Here is a 7,547-nt window from a genome sequence, read left to right on the forward strand (position 1 = left end):
CCACAACGGTGGCCCGAACCAGTATAAATCTTGTGTCCTTCTGTATTGCGAGTTGGTCGAGTTCGTCCACGAGATCTTAGCGAGCAAGGGCGTAGATCGGTAGGAGGGAAAGACTTCGCGTGCACCCCAGTGTTCGAACCTTAAGGGTTTTCCGGAACCCCACATCCGACAAATTGGATCTGCCCCTTTGGGTCTTTTTATATTGGTATAGACTATATGCATAACTTGGCGACGAGCGCTCTCTATATGTACCACATTTTTTGTTTAATTTCATCTTGTTAGTTTTGCTCCATGATGCAATCTATCGATACTAGCTAGCACTACTCCCCCCGTCTCGGTTTATAGGGTGTGTGCTGGTGTCAAACCCGGTGGATCTTGGGTAGGGGGTCCCGAATTGTGCGTCTGAGGTCGATGGTAACAGGAGACAGGGGACACGATATTTACCCTGGTTCGGGCCCTCTCTATGGAGGTAATACCGTAATTCCTGCTTGATTGATCTTGATGAATATGAGTATTACAAGAGTTGATCTACCACGAGATCGTAATGGCTAAACCCTAGAAGTCTAGCCCGTATGACTATCGTAATGAGTATCTATCTTTCCGGACTAATTCCTCCGGTTTATATAGACACCGGGAGGATCAAGGGTTACACAAGGTCGGTTACAAAGAAAGGAATCTACATATATGGTCGCCAAGCTTGCCTTCCACGCCAAGGAGAGTCCCATACGGACACGGGTGCAGTCTTTGGTCTTTGTATCTTCATAGCCCATCACTCCGGCCCATGGCTAACAGGCCGGACGTCCGAGGACCCCTTAGTCTAGGACTCCCTCGGTAGCCCCCGAACCAGGCTTCAATGACGAGGTGTTTGGCGCGTAGATTGTCTTCGGCATTGCAAGGCTGGTTCCTCCTCTGACGACTTCCAAGTAATGTATTCGACTTACAATTCAATGACGTACCCCTTGGCTTCTGTGCATTTATGACTTCAGCTTCCATGTGTCGGGCGAATGCGGACGATCAGGGTATTTTTTTGCAAATAACACCCCGGCCATGCAAGAACGAGCGTGTATTTAAAGAGATTGGGTCTCAGATCCATTCGGCCCTGCGCAGAGAAGATCCTCAGAGATTGCCAGGAAAGACCATTCCAATGTGGCCAATATTCCCAGCTCCTCCTCCCGTTCCGACCCAGAGAAAGGCGAGTGGGAGAGGTGCTTTGTGTCCCACAGTCAATTTGAGAAGTTGCAAACGCAGGGATTTCTCCCTCCTGCAGATCTGGTCCCTATTCGAGCGGGGTTGGACTCCTTCAATGGAAAAACCCAGGCGGAGGATTTCCCCAATCCATCTGCGGGGGAACGAGTGTGCCTCGTCCCGTAGTTGCTAAGGGGTGTGGGATTTCCAATTCACCCATTCCTTCGAGGGCTCACTACAAAAAATACACTTCTGTGATGATACGTGTTTGTCACAGTAGGTCGCGTTTTTTGTCATGCATGTACATCCATGACAAATTCATGACAGAATCAAGATAGTCATACCTGTGCTGTCGTAGAAGTGTTCCATGACATTACCAAAATTATCATCACGGAAGTGTCCACTTCCATGACGATAAATCGCGCGTCACAGAAGTGCTTTCATGAAGGGTGACCGACACGTGGCACCCACCGTAACGGAACGCCGTTAAGCTATCGGGTCGGGTTTTGGATCCGATAACCCGTTAATAGCCCCGACCAATGGGGATTTTCCACGTGTAAAATCATCATTGGCTAGAGGAAACACGTGTCGGCTCATCGTTGGGACAGATGTCATCCACTCACTGGACGGAAGGCGCCTATGATACGTCGACACGTGGCACGGCCCAACAGTGGCCCATTCCTGTGAAAAGGCCGGCCCGTTTGACTTGGTCAAAAACTGGCGGGCCGGCCCATGGAAAGCTTGTTAACGGCCTGTTCACATATAGCCCATTTACAGCCCGCTAACCCAAGGCCCGTTACGCCCTATCTGAATTAGGCCCAGTAGCGTCATCTGGGCCATCCAATATGATTCCAGCCCGTTTTCACTTCTGGCCCATGTATAGCCCATGACGTCTTTCGGCCCATATGAGGCCCTTTGTAACTCTTGGCCCATTAGCGGCCCGTGCTGAAACTAGCCTGTAATGAACAGTGTATTACTTTACACCCATTACCGGCCCGTGGTGAAACTGGCCCGTAATGAACAGTGTATCACTTTATACCCATTAACGGCCCGTTATTCCGGTGGGCCGTTTCCAGCCCAAGTTAAGTTTCGGCCTTCTGAGGGCCCATTTATTCTTGGGCTCATTTGCAGCATTCGGTTACTTACGGCCCGTTACTGTCATTTTCTGCTTGTGGGCCAAATTCGACCCGTCGTTACAGTCGGCCCGTTTGTGGACCGTTAGTCTGTTGGGGCATTTTCATACCATCACCAAATACGGCCTATTAACGGCCCGTTATGGTCAGCCCATAAAACGTACGATTTCCATTAAAGGCCCGTCTACGTCCCATTAAAGGCCCGTACAAGACCCATAAATGAGTCGGCGGCCCATGGATCCTATGAGACGTAGAAGACCCATGGATCCTGCGAGACGTAGAAGGCCCATGGATCCTATGAGACGTACAAGGACCATGGATCCTACGAGACGTAGAAGGCCCATGGATCCTACGAGACGTAGAAGGCCCATGGATCCGACGGCCCGTGAAGGGCCATGGTCGGGCGAGTTGGCCCCCGTTTGAACGATATAGGATATTCAAAGAATTATCCTACTCAATACTATCACCTCTAAAAAGCATACACTATACAACATAGACATCAAGGCATAGAAAGGTAGAATAATCCTACACTATACAATAAAGAAATTACAACCGATTATACCCACTTGGCATTATGGTTCGGCACATGTGATAATAAAGCATACACAAATAGAAAATTACATACACTGGGCAAATACAGCTCATACATCATGGACGCGCATCAACTTAACTCCATTTGAACTATAATCTTTTCATAAAATAGGATTGGCCGGATTCAGATAGCACAAATTTCAGTCTGCAAAATTTCCAATTCCTTCATGGTTACCTTAGTGTATTATTTCATTTTTTTGACTCCTGCATCTAATACCTGCATGTCCAGTCTCAACTTGTTGATTATACGTTGACAATCATGTAAACATTGTCTTGCCACCTCTAGTTGATGCTCGAGAACATCAACACATTCCAATTCCAATCCATAATCATTCGGTAATGGTCATGCCGCACTGCTCGCAGATCTTTGTGTTGATGTCACTTCATCCTGAAATGTTTCTGTAAGTACACATGACTAGGGCAAAAATATAGTTACAACAATGAAGCGAACAAGACACTATTTTGTACTACATGGCAAAACAGGACTAACAATAATGTTACACGTCACTTTAAAAAAATGTTACATGTCATGAAGCATAAGTAGGTGATATTTTAAAAATTATAAAAAAGATAGTCTGTGCAGCCTGCATACAGAAATCCCTCTTAGCTCACCAGAGGAGCATGATGTTGGGGCCCAATCGAAAACACAGACAAGTTACAAATTTAGACAACACGTTGCGTATAAGTAAGCAAGCAGTTGGCCATTCTGTGCCTCAATTAAAGTCTTAGGGAGCATAATGAACAACAGAGGGTTTCATACAAACATACTACAGCAGGCAAAACTATGCAATCATTACCGTAGTATAAACTAGATTGTGAGCCTCATGCAATAATAGTTGGTTAATAGACTGCAAAGCTTCAGGCACACTTCGGCAGAGTAATTAAATGGTAAGGCCTTTAATTATGTCAACTAATAGTGATACAAGTACCGAACATCAGGCATGATTATTTGGGCATCTCATTAACCAAGGACAAATAAAGCAATTGAAAAGAGAAAATTAACTATGCCTGAAACAAACAAGGAATTGAACTGTTGAGTTGCATACAGTGACTTACCTTAACAGGTTGAAGAGGCTCAGCGCAACTCCTACTTCTCTTGCAAGGCTCCTTCCTAACATCTTGTACATGGAAATCCTCAATCTTATCTTCATTGCACCCCCTCTGCAAGGTGACACAAACTAGTTACTCGTCTCCTTGGAAGATAAATATGCATACTTTCCAGTCTATGAACACAAAAGGATGAGATTATAACAAAATAACACCACATAATGAAACATGCCGCATCTCTTGCACTTGCACACAATGAAATGAGCATTTACTATGTCTGCACTATGTAAAAACTAGGCATACCTTCGAACTGGATCTCCAGGTACTCTTGGAGAGCCTACTGTAGTGTACAGCCAAACCTTTATGTCACCTATGAGTTAGACAAGGCCCCACTACACCAGCCCTTAGTGTTTAAATCGTTGACAAGCTCTGTTAGAGTGTTAGGTCAAGAACAACAAGTAATCAAAGCAAACAGTCCTAGTATGGCTGGCTGTGCAAACAAGCAATTGAACAGATGTGTGAGCAAATCTTACATATCGAGAAAAGAAGTAAAGAAGGAGGCTTAAAGACCATCACTTGACTGACCAGATTTAAGGGGCATTTAAACATCATGTGCAACGTATGAACTAACATAAACATTGCATATTCCAAATTCTACAATGGAATGCACATGTATTAGGTTATGCCATGTATGATGATGCCTAAATGTATAGATAGCAGGCAGGAGTGATTCATCATTGCACGCACAATTGAATTGCAGGTTAAGGGCCAGTTTGATTCCGCCTTTTCATGGCATATTGTCAAAATAAGCCATAAAAGATGTAAAGAAGTCATTTTTGAGTTATAGGCTTGGGCTTAACTAATTTCGCTTTGGAGGGGGGTGTTTCGGGTAGAACCTCACTAAAAATTGAAGGGAAGGGGAATAGTGAAATGACTCTGTTGTCTGCCTATGTTACACTCAAAATGCAACTGCTGATGCCTGTGTCACACCTGACCCTCAAGTAAAAACAAACACGCAAGTGTTCATTGCCCTGCCCGCTTGCATCTCCTCTCCCCTTTCCCTCTACCTCGACCCCCTGCCTGCATCACTAGGGTTCCTCCAGCGAGCCGTCGCCACTGGTCCCATCTGGCCTGGTCCTGGATGATGCTATGTCCAGCTAGGCTACATGGCCGGCGGGTAGGGGAAAATCTCCCTGGCTGCTCCTCCCTCTGGCGCCTCCCCTCATTCTCATGGTCTCCAGCAGGTGCTCCACTGTGGTTCGTCCAACGCACTACTCCGGCAGGCGCTGCACAACTACGGATGATACCACACTATGGCAGAAGGCACCTTATTCCCCTCCCCTCCTCCCAGGCCATGGCCTTGAGGTGCTGTTGAAGGATGAGCTCATCCAACAAGGTGAGGATCTCCTCTGATTTTTTGCCAAATTTTCATTCTGATCCACTATACGATGAATTGCTATGAGCTGCTTCTGCTGCTGCTATGTGATGCATTCTTATGAGCTGCTCCTACTGCTATATGATGAATTGCTATGAGCTGCTACTACTGTATGATGAGTTGCTATGAGCTGCTGCTGCTATATGATGAATTGCTATGAGCTACTGCTGCTATATGATGAGCTGCTACAAGCTGCTCCTGCTGCTGCTATATGATGAATTGCTATGAGCTGCTCCTGCTGCTGCTATATGATGAATTGCTATGAGCTGCTACTGATGCTGCTATATGACGAATTGCTATGAGCTGCTGCTGGTATATGATGAATTGCAGACTGCTGCTGCTGTATGATGAGTTGCTATCAGCTGCTGCTATATGATGCTTTCAGGTGCTGCTGCTATACGATAATAACTAGCCACTTGGACCATCGAATTTCAATAAATAATTGTTCTTCATTTAAATGTGGGTCATGTGTTCTTCGTTTAAATTAGGCAATGGGATCTCTATGGAAAACATTGACCAAAGTAGATTGTGCCAAGTAGATGGTATCTTTGTATTTGCATTTTGAGCAAATAGTGATGGTCTGTTTTCCTATCATGTTAATTACTGCACTGGGTTCAATTTGTGATGTTTGCAAGTCAAATTAATTTCCATATGGGCAGCTAAATGAAAAAAATATAATGCAATCTAGACTTTCCACTGATCATACCAAAGATAAGCTGAAAACGCAATGAAAAGAACTGGTTGGCTTATTACATGGAGCTTATATTCACAGGTGCTTATTTTCTTAGGATAACTCGTAATAACTGTCCCTAAGAAACTTGGCTAATAGAACTGGCATACAAATAACATGTCACAATGATTGCAATGGAGGAGTGACGTACCATAGCACACTGTATAGGCTCACCGCTGCCTCTCCTTTTTTGCGATGTTCCATGAAAGTGCCACATACATCTTGTACTTTTTCATTGTGTAACCCTATCTGCAAGTTGACACGGCTAATTTCAGACATCTCTACATGATACTACATTGCATATCTCTTGCGCATATTTAAACCACCAATTAACGATTGTGTGCGTACCATAAACTAGCCATGACTCTGTATGCTGGACTAGCATGCACTCTAAGGGAGCCTAATGTAGTGCACTGGAATTCCTACATGCCACCTACGATTTTGTGTAATGTACTGCCCCTGTTCCTAAATATATGTCTTTGTAGAGATTCCAGTATGGACCACATACAGATGCATATAGATGCATTTTCGAGTGTAGATTCACTCATTTTGCTCCGTATGTAGCCTATAGTGGAATCTCTAGAAAGACTTATATTTAGGAACGGAGGTACGAGGTAGTATCATGTATGACATCTACATATCTAATTTAGCAGCCAGTAGTAGAAATCATTGTCTGCAGAAAGGGATTACTGGTCGAAAATCCTAGCAAAGCACGCTGGCAGGCACAGAACAATACAAGAGAGAGAGAGACGCGCTTACAAGATCATAGCAATGCCTCAGTCTAGGATCTTGGTTGGCCAAGCTGTTAGATCCAGAAGAAACATCGTCCTTGTAGTTTTTGCCAGCTGCATAACAGGTAACAGCGACCGGTTAGTATATTTGAAGTACATCGGGCAGGTGATGCTGGACGGGTTTAAAGGTGACAAGTACCTAGGCCGTGGAGGGTGCTTGGCATCTCTCGAGACAGTGGGAATCAGGTTAGAAACGTCGAGGGTGATGATGTTGCGCTGGCTGTCGGGGTCTGGTAAGGAGATCTAGAACCGTCGAGTAGGGTGTTTGTGGAGCGGCTCCGGTAGGGTGGACTACGGTGTGGGCGAAGCGGATCTGTGGCCGTGGATGAGGGCGTAGGTGAAGCTGCTCCGGTGGTTGGGTTAAGGATGGTGTCGACGACGCGGATCTGCGGCCATGGATGGGGCGTTAGAAGCTGCTCCGGTGGTTGGGTTAAGGATGGTGTCGACGATGCGGATCTGCGGCCGTGGACGGGGCGTGAGAAGCTGCTCCGATGGTTGGGTTATGGGTGGTGTCGACGATGCGGATCTGCAGCCGTGGACGGGGCATCAGAAGCTGCTCCGGTAGGTTGGATGAGGGTGCGAGGAAGCGGATCTGAGGCCGTGGACTTGTGAGTTGGCAAAGCGGCCCCGGTAGG

The sequence above is a fragment of the Triticum urartu genome, chromosome 2A, assembly GCF_056163025.1.
Source record: "Triticum urartu cultivar PI428250 chromosome 2A, HENAU_Tu73, whole genome shotgun sequence".
Classification (NCBI taxonomy): Eukaryota; Viridiplantae; Streptophyta; class Magnoliopsida; order Poales; family Poaceae; genus Triticum; species Triticum urartu.